General features: G+C 35.7%; 1 pseudogene; it reads right to left on the bottom strand.

Moving 5' to 3' along the window:
• Nucleotides 1-14189, bottom strand: part of LOC124975413 (chromodomain-helicase-DNA-binding protein 1-like) — a 97781-nt pseudogene that overhangs the window by 60609 nt on the left and 22983 nt on the right.

Raw genomic sequence — 14189 nt, 5'->3', positions numbered from 1 at the left:
AAAGGAAAAGGGAAATTTCATCATGCAGCAACTAAGTCTGATACACTTAACTCTGCCATTGTCTTACTGCAGCTGACCTGAGTATCATTCAGAATGCAAAATATTACCATATATTCTTGCTATACAATGTGAGTGTAATTATAAAATATTTCCCTGCCCCCAAATCACATCCTCATTTAGTTTCTAAATGGATGAAGTTCTCTTGATTACCTTGGTCTTTCATCAAAATAGCCTTGTAGTATTTTTTCTGCAAAACTGACATGACATGGTATATCACTACTTCTGTCTTCTTGGGAAGGTCTGTAGCTACCTCAGCTTTTACACTCCTCAGCATAAATGGCTGGAAGAGGTTGTGTGGTTCACTTGCTGTGTAAGGAAAAAAATACAAGAGAGTGGTTCAAAAATACAACAAAGGCACTGAACTACTAGAGAACATATAGCAATTTACTTTCCTCATTTTCAAGCTAATTCTGCATTCTAGGTTAGTATAGCAATTTTCATAGTACAAACACTCCTGGACTTACAAAGTGACTGCATTCTTATAAATCCATCACAAATTGAAAATATCATGTAAGTAAAAAATATATTTAACAGACCTACCAAACCAAACATCACAGCTTAGCCCACCCTACATTAAATGTGCTCACAACACTTACAATAGTCAACTCAGGCAAAATAATCTAATATAATAATACTTTATGAAAAACTGTTGAATACTTGATGTAATTTAATGAATACCCATGTCTAAACAACACTGACAACATAGAACACTGTAGAGTATTAGTTATTTACACTCATGTTCATCCGGGGAACTGGGGAGTTGTGACTTGCTGCTGCTACCCACCCTATCTCTAGCCTCAAAAAGACTGATACTCATGTTGTCTTATGACTGAGTAGTATTCCATTGTGTACATACACCACACTTCCTTTTTTCATCTGCTAATGGACATTTAGGTTTGTTCCAAATTTTGGGTACTGTGAATGGTGCTGCAATAAACACAGGAGTAGGGATATCTCTGTGACATGTTGATGTTCCTTCATTTGATGGGATTGTTGAATTGTACAGCAGTTCTAGTTTTGTTTTTTGAGGAAACTCCTTCCTGTTTTCCATTATGTTTGGAACAATTACTTCTGCCAGCAGTATATCAGAATTCCCCTTTCACCACATCCTTGCTAGCATTTGTTAGTTTTTTTGTCTTTTTCTAATATCCATTCTCACTCGGGTGAGGTAGTTTCTCATTGTGGTTATGATTTGCATTTTCCTGATGATTAATGATATTGAACATTTTAATATAACTAACAATAATGCATTATATATCTCAAACCAATTAGAATTTAGACACAATTTTGAATATACTCAACATAAAGAAGTTTGAATATATGATATGCTAATTATCTAAATTGATCACTACTCAATGTATACATGAATCAAAACACCAATACCACATACCTCAACAATAAGCACAAGGGAGATCCAAGATGGTGGACTAGAGGGAGGCTGCATTCCTTGTCACTCCGTAACTCCAGTTTCCAGCAGAGGATATTTGTTTCTTGGTGAGGTAGTTTTTGCTGCTTATCAATCCCCTGCTGTTTACCCCATTTGTATGCTGTGACCACCTGCAGTCTGCCAGTATATCAATGCCTTTTTTGAGTGCAGATTACTCACTGTCAGGCACCTATCATCAACCATTTGCCTGCCTCTCACCTGTACGGGGCCTGCCTTACACCTATCCATCACCAAACACATGAGGTTCATCTCCTGATCATCCAACAATAGTCAGCAAACTGATCACCGACTGCCAGTGCAGTGCCAGCTGCCTGCTCTTGCCTAGAACTTTACTGTTACAGTACCTGCAGGTTTGATTACATGTGGCTGCCATCATTTTGAAACAACAGCCAGGCCCTATAGGACCCCTGGACAGACTGACTGAGCCCCGTCTCCAGGAGACCTCAGTTTGACCAATGACTTTGTACCTCTGGGACCCTCACATTGATTGCTCCCTGCCACCAGGACCCCCAGACCAACCGGCTGCACACTATCATCAGGATCCCAGACCAACTTCACCTGGGCTCCAGGATCCCACAACCACACCAAACACCCAAACTCCAGGACCCCTGCCTGAACAACCACACCCCAACTCCAGGACCTCCAGCTCACCATGTCCACACCCTGAGCTGCAGCTCCCCATTGCCAACGTATTTGGAAGCCAGAGCAGCTATCATGGAAAATCCTGGAAGCCAGAGCTCCAATATTTAGATGGGGCACATCCCATCCTGAGATGACTGCTGGAGACTTGAAGCTCAATGTCAGGTACCTCTCATGCATCAGGCTACTGAACACTGGGAGGTTTCATTACTATATGACTGTTATATTGTATATTTTCATTTTTTTCCTTATTGAAAAATTTTAAGTTTTTATTTATTTACTTTCCTTGCTCTCTTTTCCATTTGTTCACCTGCTTCCTCAGAATCTCTTTCTCCTTTTTTTGCCTGCTAACATCCAATTTCTTTTGATAACACTCTCACACTTTCCATTATCCAGAACTTCTGTATATTCTATTCTTATCCCATTAACAGTCACATTCTACATCCCCCTGCATCCTCTTTGTCCTCCATTAGAAACTGCAGACTTTATTGCAAATCTGTTTGTTTTACTGAAGATAATATTTGAACTCATTCTGTTTATTATGAAAATTTTGTTATTGTCCTCATAGGGGTTATTTGGTCTAGAATTACTTAGTGTCTGAATAGGGCACTGCTAATAATGATCTCCCCTTAAAGAGAACATTCTGGAAACCTATAGGGCCACTATAGGCCTATAGGAGGAAATATGCAATACCCCAGATCTGCACTGCTAGAGGGGAAGCTACATGAACAACATGAAAAAACAAGGGAAGAAAATGCTCCAAATAAATCTAGATTCTATATTAATATAATCCAATTACAGTATATTAGAAGAAATGTCAGAAAAGGACTTCAGATTATACATGATTAAGATGATTCACAAAGCAAAGGATGAGAAAAGAGAGCAAATGCAGGCAATGAATGATAATACCAATAAGCACTTTAAAGAGCAAGTGCAGGAAGCAAAAGATCATTTCAACAAAGAGAGATTCTCAAAAAAAAAAAAATGGAAATCTTTGAAATGAAGGAAACAGTAAACCAAATAAAAACTCAATTGAAAACATCACCAAAAGACTAGACCACTTGGAAGACAGAACCTCAGACAATGAAGACAAAACATTTAATCTTGAAAATAAAGTTGACCAAACAGAGAAGATGGTAAGAAATCATGAACAGAAACTCCAGGAACTATGGGACATTATGAAAAGACCAAATTTAAGAATTATTGGGATTGAGGAAGGCACAGAGATATGAAGCAAAGGAATGAACAACCTATTCAATGAAATAATATCAGAAAATTTCCCAAACCTGAAGAATGAAATGGAAAATCAAATACAAGAGGCTTATAGAACACCAAAAGCACAAAATCACAACAGATCCACACCAAGGCACATTATAATGAAAATGCCTAACATTCAAAGATAGGGTTTTGAAGGCCGTGAGAGAAAAGCATCAGATTACATACAGGGGGAGACCAATATGGATAGGAGCCAACTTATCAACCCAGATTCTAAAAGGTAGAAGGGCCCGAAACAAAATATTTCAATCTCTGAAAGAACATGGTTGCCAACCAAGAATCCTATACCCAGCAAATATAACCTTCATATTTGAAGATGAAATAAAGTCCTTCCATGATAAACAAAAGTTAAAAGAATTTAAAAATAGAAAGCCTGTGCTACAGAATGTTGTCAACAAATATTCCATGAGGAGGAAATAAAAAACAACAATGGAGGTCAGCAAAGGGAGGAACTACCTTAGAGAAAAACCACTCAAAGGAGAAACAAAGCCAATTTAAAAACCAAAAACAAGCCCAAATGACTAGGAATGCGAATCATATCTCATTAATAACCCTGAACGTTAATGGCCTAAACTCATCCATCAAAAGACATAGACTGGCAGAATGGATTAAAAAGAAAGATCCAACAATATGCTGCCTGCAAGAGACTCATCTCAAAGAAAAAGACATCCACAGACTAAAGATGAAAGGATGGGAAAAAACCTACCATGCACATGGACTCAGTAAAAAAGCAGGGGTTTCCATCCTTTTATCAGATAAAGTGGACTTCAAGCCAAAGTTAGTCAGAAGGGATAAAGATGGACATTTCATACTGCTTAAGGGAACCATAAATGAGGAAGACATAATGATAGTAAATATTTATGCCCCAAACAATGGTGCATTCCTGTACATCAAAAAAAAAAAATCCTTCTCAATTTCAGGAATCACATAGACCACAACACAATAATTCTGGGTGATTTTACACATGACTGTCACCACTAGATAAATTTTCCAAACAAAAACAAACCAAAGAAACCAGAGAACTCAATAACACAATCAATAACCTAGACTTAATAGACATATATAGAATATTCCATCCATTAACGAGCAGATTCACTTTCTTCTCAGCAGCACATGGAAACTTCTCGAAAATAGACCATATGTTATGCCACAAAGCAGCCCTTAGGAAATGCAAAAAAATAGAGATACTGACGTGTTCTATCATATCATAATGGACTGAAAGTAGAAATCAATGACAAAATAAAAAAGAGAAATTACTCCAACACCTGGAGACTAATTTGCTATTGAATGAAACATGGATAACACAAAACATCAGTGTTGAGATAAAAAAAAATATTCTTAGAGGTCAATGAGAACAATGATACCACATATCAAAATTTCTGGAACACTATGAAAGTGGTACTAAGAGGAAAATTCATTGCATGGAGCACATTAAAGAAAAGAATGAAAAGTCAACAACTAAATGACCTAACATTACAACTCAAAGCCCTAGAAAAAGAAGAACAGAATAACAGCAAAAGTAAATGAAGACAGGAAATAATTAAAATCAGAGCTGAAATCAATGAAATTGAAACAAAAGAAACAATTCAAAAAAGTGGCAAAACAAAGTTCGATCTTTGAAAAAGTAAACAAAATAGACAAACACATAGCCACACTAACAAAGAGAAAGAGAGTGAAAACTCAGATTTATAAAAGTTGTGATGAAAATGGAAATATCATGACAGACGCCACTGAGATACATAAGATAATGAGAAGCTACTTTGAAAATCTGTATTCCAACAAAATAGAAACTACGAAAGACATTGACAAATTTCTAGAGACATAAGCTCCTCCAAAACTGAACCAGGAGGACATACACAATTTAAACAGATCAATATCAAGCAACGAAACAGAAGAAGCCAATAAAAACCTACCATCCAAGAAAAGCCCAGGACCAGATGGATTCTCAACGGAGTTCTACAAGACCATCAAAGAAGAACTCATTCCAATATTTCTCAAAGTATTCCAGGAAATAGAAAAAGAGGGTACCCTAACAAACTCATTCTATGAAGCTAATATCACCCTCATACCCAAACCAGGATAAGGAGTTGATAAATATAGACGCAAATATCCTTAACAAAATATTGGCAAACCATATCCAAAAACATATTAAGAAAATCGTGCACCATGGTCAAGTGAGGTTCATCCCTGGAATGCAAGGATGGTTTAACATCTGTAAATCAATAAATGTAATCCATCATGTCAATAGACCTAAGTATAAGAATCATATGGTTATTTCAATTGATGCAGAAAAAGCGTTTGACAAAATACAACACCCCTTAATGCTCAAAACACTAGAAAAAATAGGGATAGTAGGAACATACTTGAACATTGTATAGGCTATTTATGCTAAGCCCATGGCCAACATCATTCCTCATGGAGAAAAACTGAAATCATTCCCTTTAAAAATGGGAACAAGACAGTGATGTCCTCTTTCACCACTTCTATTAAACATGGTCCTAGAAACTCTAGCCAGAGCAAATAGGCAGACAAAAGAAATTAAAGGGATACAAAGAGGAAAAGAGGAACTGTGATGGGCTGACAGATCTGACTCCATGAAAATGTTATTGGCTAGACTCTAAGGGAAATGACTAAACAGACTCCATTTTGCTCTGAGAATCCATGTTATGCAGGAAAAAAATTTTCTCCCATGGGAACACCCAGCCTCTGTGCTCATCATCAGTTACTTAGTGTGACATGTTTAACAATACAGAATGATAATTCCTATGTAAAGAAGCATTGCTCTGGGCTGGGGAGATAGCTCAGCTCGTAGAGTGCTTGCCTCGCAAGCACTTTTGATCCTTATTGCTCCTAAACAAGTACCATGTGAATGGTTATTGTGTGGATGTTAGTAATCATTCTTTAGTTTGTTACTAGTTAAGGGTAACTTTGAGTCCCTTCCCCCTCTGTTGATGATCTCATTATGTTAATGTGTAATTTTGAATCATAGCAACAAACACTTATGATTAATGTGATTTTTGGTATAAGAATCCCTACAACCCTGTGTTTGAGGCTGTTCTCCCAATAGCCATGTTTTGGGACATTGTGTGAGACAGTCAGCTGGCCAACTTAAGAAAGACTCTCAAATTTGGACTTCTCAGTGGTGATCGGTCTGTTTTTAAGTTGTGCCCCATAACACTTGGAGGCCCCAGCGAGAACCTCACTGCATGGTGAGCAATCACCTCTTACCTCTGACCTGGAAACTCCTGTGGAGGGGAGAGGCCACAGCGTTGCTCCTAGGGGAAGGTCTCTGAGAGACATTCCTCAGCCCCAGGCTGCATGGTCTGGGGAGCCCCACCCCAGGAGTGAACTAAACTCTCTGAGAGTCACTATTTTCTGCACCCCTGGGGGACTGGTAAGTTTGTTTCTGGCAGATCTGCATCTGGGGGCTCTGAGGAAGGCTGGACGCAGCATTACTTCCTGAGTCCAGAACTGACAAGATGTTGCTCAGTTCCTCTGGTCTGGAATCTGAGTGGCCACTTGTCTGTGTCTTTGGTATTTTATCTGTTCTGTGTTTGTTTGTCCTTTTCTGTTTTTTGTTACCTTTAAGCATAAGCATGTGTATGTACTCCCCTCCAGAGCAAGTTAACTAATTTCCAGGAATTCCAGAAAAGAGCCAGTGACTATGAAACCCACTGCAATGTCTTTTCTCTCTCTAAATTCTGTGAGAGATAATGACCAACTTTTGAGGTCAGATGGCCCCCTCAGGGGTCCACCAAATTTTTTTGGGCAACCTGAACATCCTGATCAAATGTTTTATAGTCAATTTGGGTAAAAAAAAAAATGGTTAGGAATGTTTTTAGCCATGTTCGCTGAAGCGTACATTAAAATGTAAACTGCTGCCAATAGGAACTTCCAACTATTGGAGTTGGTCCACCAAAATGCCAGGCTAACATTTTGATGGCTGCTATCCAAGAGAACAGAAAAACTGGTTTAGAACAAGACCCCAAACTGAGGTAGCTCTCCCAGGAGACCAATGGAAGCAGCTCCCTTGCTGTATCTTTTTGAAACTCCTTCAGGGAAGGACAGGGCATAACATTTGTCTTATTCTCTTAATTCATTTTCATCTCCAATGAGAGGGACCACATCAGGATGGAGTCCAAAACAACTTTAAAATTCTATTCTTTTGAGTTCATAATTTCGATCTGGTGTGCCTAAGTTGATTTTTTTATCAGACATATTTTACTCAAATATAAAGTTTTCTTAATGCTCTGTTTAATTCAGAGGCCAGTTTACAAGGGTTAACTCTCAATCTAATGGGTTTTAAAAATAAGTTATAAGGCCTTTTCCATCTGTTTATTTTATGTATATGTACACCAGTGTATTATCATGTCTACATATATTTGGTACCAAAATTGACATATGAGCTCATAAATTAAAATTCACAAAAAATGGATCCAAATACTTTTTTATTTAAATGATTTAAAAGGTTTTTAAATTGGGTAAACAAAAGTATGGTTTTCAAGTTACTAACACAGTTTTGTTTCCAGGTGGTAAAAAAGTAAATAAAATGTTAATTTTTATAAAATGTCTAATATCCATTGTTTCTAGGTTTTTCTTCAACAGGAAAGAAATGACTAATATAGCTCAATATAATTTTCTGATACCTTGGTTGTTAAAAAAATAACTAAATTATATTAACATTATAGGATTGATCATGGATGTGTTTGTTAGAGATATCTGATTGATTTAAAGAATTAGAATGCTGTTAAATATAACATCAAGTAGTCTTAACTCCTTAAATTCCACAGAGTAATATACTTAAAACATTTTTAGTGTTTTCATAAATTGGTAAATAAAAAAGAATTTAAATTTACTTCATGTTATCACTGAAAACATGATTACTAAAAGTCTTAACAGATATTATTCTATATAAAGGGTCCAAAAATTTAAAGTGTATTTAAATAGAATTCTGTAAGTAACAAAGTATTCATCAGATGAAAATAGAGTAATTTATCTAAATTCAAAATTTATAGTTGTTTCAGAACATAAATTTTAAAAAGGAGGTCAACAGATTAAAACATTATAAGGTTTTAAATATAAAAATATATTTAATAAAATGTTTCTAGATAAAAAAGTCTTTATGTGAATAAATAAGGCTGTAATACATCTAATTAAACAACTAGAGTGTCTAATTAAGTAATTAAAAAGTGTTAATCAAGGGTAAATTTCAAAAGGTTTATGTGTATATAGAAGTAACACAACAGTTAAAACTATTCAAGGTTTTTTCCTAAGGTCAAATATTAATGTACTGATATAAACCAAATTTCAGTATATTTGCTAAAATGACCAATAATTCTTAAAATATTAATTTACTCTTAACATTGTATCTATTAAGTTTTATTTTATAGAGCAATTAGTCTTAAAAATTAAGGGTTTGTACAATTCTGGTTAAACAGCAACTGTTATTTTAGAGAATTACACTACATTACAAAGTCTAAATTTTCTTTAAAAGCTAAACATGGTTAATATAAAAACATCAATGTAAATATGATTCTATTACTCTTATTTATATATTAAATGTGTTCATATCTTACAGGTATACAAGTCTTTAAAAGGTTTAAAAGAACATTTTATCAAGCTGGTGTTCTCCAACCTAAAATTGTAATGGTAATTTAAAACTTACCAGAATAAGAAATTTTATTGGGGATTTATTTATATCATTTAGTGTTCCATAACTGAACCTGAACCTTATGTTTCCTTCTGCACTGGGATAAAAATGTCAATGTATTTCTAAAAGATAATAGGAGTCTGATATGTTTAAAGGCTAATATCATGGAACAGAAAAAATATTTTGCCACTTTACTACACAAAATGAAAATTAAAAGCTCTCTAAGCTTTCTTTGATTCACACTTTAGGTGTAATATCATACTATGTTAACTAACATTCATGTATTTATGAAGAGCCCTGCCTTACCTGAGATAAGGTTCTGCCTCCTACCTTACTACATGTTACAGAGGCTCCAAAATAAGGCAGACTTCAGTTCACTTAAAGTTATATTCAAAAGATTGTTTTTTAATTGTAAAATTACTCTGATCTCAAACAGGGGATATAATATATAGCTCATTCAAAACTTAAGATAGCTATTACACAACTAAATATGTTTTTACTGTTGTTAATTCCATTTTGTATTTTCCTTGTAAACTCTGTAACTGTTGACTGATTAATGTTTTACAGAGGTACTGTTTCAAGAACAACCTAAAATTAATTTGAGATAATAAGTCATCACCTATAGGACAGATAATATAGACCCAGTTTAATAAAAGTTGGTAAATAACTATAAAGTCATAGTCATTAAAGTTAAAACCCAGTACTCTTACTCTATGACTGATGAAACTGACGTGGTGGATGTTTAAGATCAAAAGTTAAAGATTGAGATTAAAATAAAGGGGTCAAGAGAATCAATATTTGGCTCTTGCCCTCAGAGTCAGCCTAAACCCAGGGAACAAGAGAACTTCTCTAAGGAGCTTTGCAACTCTGGGCCACACAACCTTCCAATCAGGGAAAATGTTGAGACCACTAGAGGATAAGAAGTCAATCAGTGCACCTGCTGCAGAGGAGGATCCTCAGGGAAGGGAGATATCCCTAATGCTTCCAAAGGAAGCCATCTCATCAAGGAGAACCTACCAGGTGAATGGCACTAAAGGAGCTAAGAAGCTGCTCTCAAGTTCCCCAAGAGTGTCCCCTGTGGGAACTCAGCTATCTCTTAACAGCAGATAGGAAGAAGGTCAATTTGACAAGCTTGATCTTAAACACCTAGCAAAACAGTTAAAACCAAAACACAGTCATTCGTGGACATTTTAAAAACTAAACAATAGTTACTTTAATGTAACTTGGAATATACACTTGGGTTAGTCCCCCCAAAATAAGTAGAACTAAAGGTAACAAAAAAAAATTCTTAGACCAAAATGCCTGATAATTATCAAAAGAAACTATCAGTTATATTTTTAGTCAGTTTAAGGCCTACAGATATTTCTAACCATTGATACAGGTAGACTTAATCAATGTTTGCTAGTACAATTCTCTAACCCTGAGTAACAAAAATAAAAGGATCTCTACTAAACAAAAATATTATGCCAGTAAAAAGATATTTTGCAAAAATCAGATAACAGTAAGTAGCTTAACTAAATGGTGTGTTTATATTCCTGATAACTCCAACAGTGATAAGGTTTACAATTAAGGCCTTATCTTCTCCAGCCTTCTTAGACTTTGTTAGGCCTTTTTATGTAAACAACATCTCAGCTCTTCCATTTCCTGGTAAGAGATTATTAATTTCTATTAGCTTCATGATATTCATTGACATGTTCCAGATGCTATATATTTTGTACTCATGGTTTTTTGTTTCTTTCATAAAACAAGACTTTTACCCCTCGAAAGACCCAATTTCTAAAAGGAACTTTTTACTGCTTTAACCCACCCCATGTCGCCCCCTCTCAACTTGAAGCAGCAAGATCGGTCATCGGCCATTTTCCTTACAGCATTAGAAAGTCCCTAAAATTAGAGAAGTAATAAAAAAAATTTTAAAAGACAGTCAATATAGATAGGTAAGTTGGGTTAAAACACAAAAATAAAGGCCATATTGGGTCCAGAATGTTGGAGGCAAATGACCTCTGAGAAATTAAAATGGTAATGTTTCAGAGTCCTTCCTCCACCCTTACCAAGAACCTGTTCCTGTTCTAACCTATTGTTAAGTCTCTCTAACAGGTTCAACTTATGAGACAACCAGCCCCAAGAGACAACTAATTTCCAACACCCATTTCAGTCAGAAGACTATGTCTACATCAAATTGATCCAGAAAGGACTAACACCCAGTTGAAATGGAAGGGACCTTACTCATAACATGAACTCATCACATCTGAGTTAAGACAACAGAAAAATGGACAGACCTCAGAGACCCCATCCACTGTCTAAAGATAAGACTGAAAAAATGTTAATCATGTTTTTTCTCTTACACTACTAATGAATCAACAAAGATTTGATTAAGTACAAAAAACCACTGGGAAATTTAATGGGCTGACAGATCTGTCTCCATGAGAATGTTACAGGCCAGACTCTAAGGGAAATGACTAAATAGACTCCATTTTGCTCTGAGAATCCATGTTATGTAGGAAATAAGATTCTCCCATGGGAACACCGCGCCTATGTGCCCATCATCCGTTACTTAGTGTGACATGATTAACACTACAGAATGATAATTCCTATGTAAAGAAACATTGCTCTCTTTTGCTCACTATTGCTCCTAAACAATGTATTATGTGAATGGTGGTTGTGTGGATGTTAGTAACCATTCTTTAGTTTGTTCCTAGGTAAGGGTCATTTTGACCCACTTCCCCCTCTGTTGGTGATCTCATTATGTTCATGTGTAATTTCGAATCATAGCAACAGACACTTATGATAAATGTGATTTTTGGTATAAGAACACTGTGGTCCAGTCTGTTCTCCCAATAGCCATTTTTTGGTGCATTGTGTGAGAGAGTCAGCTGGCTACCTTAATAAAGACTCTCAAATTTTTACTTTTCAGTGGTGATCAGTCTGTTCTTAAGTTGCGCCCCATAACAGAACTTAAGCTGTCACTATTTGCTGATGACATGATTCTATATTTAGAGGAATCAAAAAATTCCAGAAAATTTCTAGACAACATCAATGAATTCAGCAAAATAGCAGGCTATAAAATCAAAACACATAAATCTAAAGCATTTTTATATGCAAGTGATGAAACATCTGAAAGAGAAATGAGGAAAACAACTCCATTTGCAAGAGCCCCCCCCCAAAAAAAATACATGGGAATCAATCTAACCAAAGAGGTAGAAGATCTCTACAATGAAAACTACAAAACATTGAAGAAAGAAATTGAGGAAGACCTTAGAAGATGAAAAGATCTCTCATGTTCTTGAATAGGCAGAAAGAATATTGTCAAAATGGCCATACTACCAAAAGTGCTATACAGATTCAATGCAATTCCAATTAAAATCCCAATGACGTACCTTACAGAACTAGAAAAAGAAATCATGAAATTCATCTGGATGAATAAGAAACCCAGAAAAGTTAAAGGAACCCTTAGCAGAAAGAATGAAACAGGTGGTATCGCAATACCAGAACTTCAACTATATTACAAAGAAATAGTAACAAAAACGGCATGGTATTGGTACCAAAATAGACAGGTAGATCAATGGTACAGAATAAAGGACATGGACACAAACCCAAATAAATACAATTTTCTCATACTAGACAAAGGTGCCAAAAATATACAATGGAGAAAAGATAGCCTCTTCAACAAATGGTGCTGGGAAAACTGGAAATCCATATGCAACAGAATAAAACTAAATCCCTATCTCTCACCATGCACAAAAATCAACTCAAAATGGATCAAGGACCTTGAAATCAGTCCAGAGACCCTGCATCTTATAGAAGAAAAAGTAGGTCCAAATCTTCAATCTTGGCTAAGGATCAGACTTCCTTACAGAACTCCCATAGCACAATAAGTAAAAGCAAGAATCAATAATTGGAATAGATTCAAACTAAATAGATTTCTCTCAGCAAAGGAAACTATCAGCAATGCGAAGAGAGAGCCTACAGAGTGGGAGAATGTCTTTGCCACTCATACTTCAAATAGAGCACTAATCTCCAGAATATATAAAGAACTCAAAAAATTCTACACCAAGAATACAAATAACCCAATCAACAAATGGTCTAAGGATATGAACAGATGTTTCACAGAATAAGATCTACAAGCAATCAACAAACATATGGAAAAATGTTCAACATCTTTAGTAATAAGACAAATGCAAATCAAAACCACACTAAGATTCCATCTCACCCAATTAGAATGGCAATTATCAAGAATACAAGCAACAATAGGTGTTGGAGAGGATGTGGGGAAAAAGGTACACTCATACATTGCTGGTGGGGCTTCAAATTAGTGCAGTTACTCTGGAAAGCAGTGTGGAGATTCCTTAGAAAACTTGGAATGGACCTACCATTTGACCCAGCTATCCCACTCCTTGGCCTATACCCAAAGGACTTAAAATCAGCATACTACAGAGATACAACCACATCAATGTTCATAGCTGCTCAATTCACAATAGTCAGATTGTGGAACCAACCTAGATGTCCTTCAGTTGCTGAATGGATAAAGAAACTGTATATATATATATATATATATATATATATATATATATATATACAGTGGAATATTACTCAGCTATAAAGAATAATAAAATTATGGCATTTGCAGGCAAATGGATGAAATTGGAGAATATCATGCTAAGTGAGATAAGCCATTCTCAAAAGACCAAAGGACAAATGATCTCGCTGATAAGCAGATGATGACACATAATATGGGCTGGGAGGGGCAAGAATGGAGGAAGGAGGGGCTGTATAGAGGGCAAAGAGGGGTGGGAGGGGTGGGGTGGAAGGAAAGATAACAGAATGAATCAAACATCATTACCCTATGTAAATGCATGATTACGCAAATTGTATGCTGTTACTCCATGTACAAACAAAACAACAAGTATTCCATTTGTTTACAATAAATAGAAAAAAATTAAGCACAAATATGTACTTCAATAACAATTCAAAATTCAAAGTACTGTTTCTATTGAATGTGTAATGCTTTTGTAAAATGGTAAAGTCAAAAAATTGTAAGCTGAACACACATTATTATAGGACCATCTGATTTCTGCCTTTACTGGGTTCTTCCCTATTCCTTCTGGACTTTTTCCTGGCTTT

Source organism: Sciurus carolinensis, unplaced genomic scaffold (assembly GCF_902686445.1).
Source record: "Sciurus carolinensis unplaced genomic scaffold, mSciCar1.2, whole genome shotgun sequence".
Lineage (NCBI taxonomy): Eukaryota > Metazoa > Chordata > Mammalia > Rodentia > Sciuridae > Sciurus > Sciurus carolinensis.
This window is presented reverse-complemented; position numbering and strand designations above follow the sequence as displayed.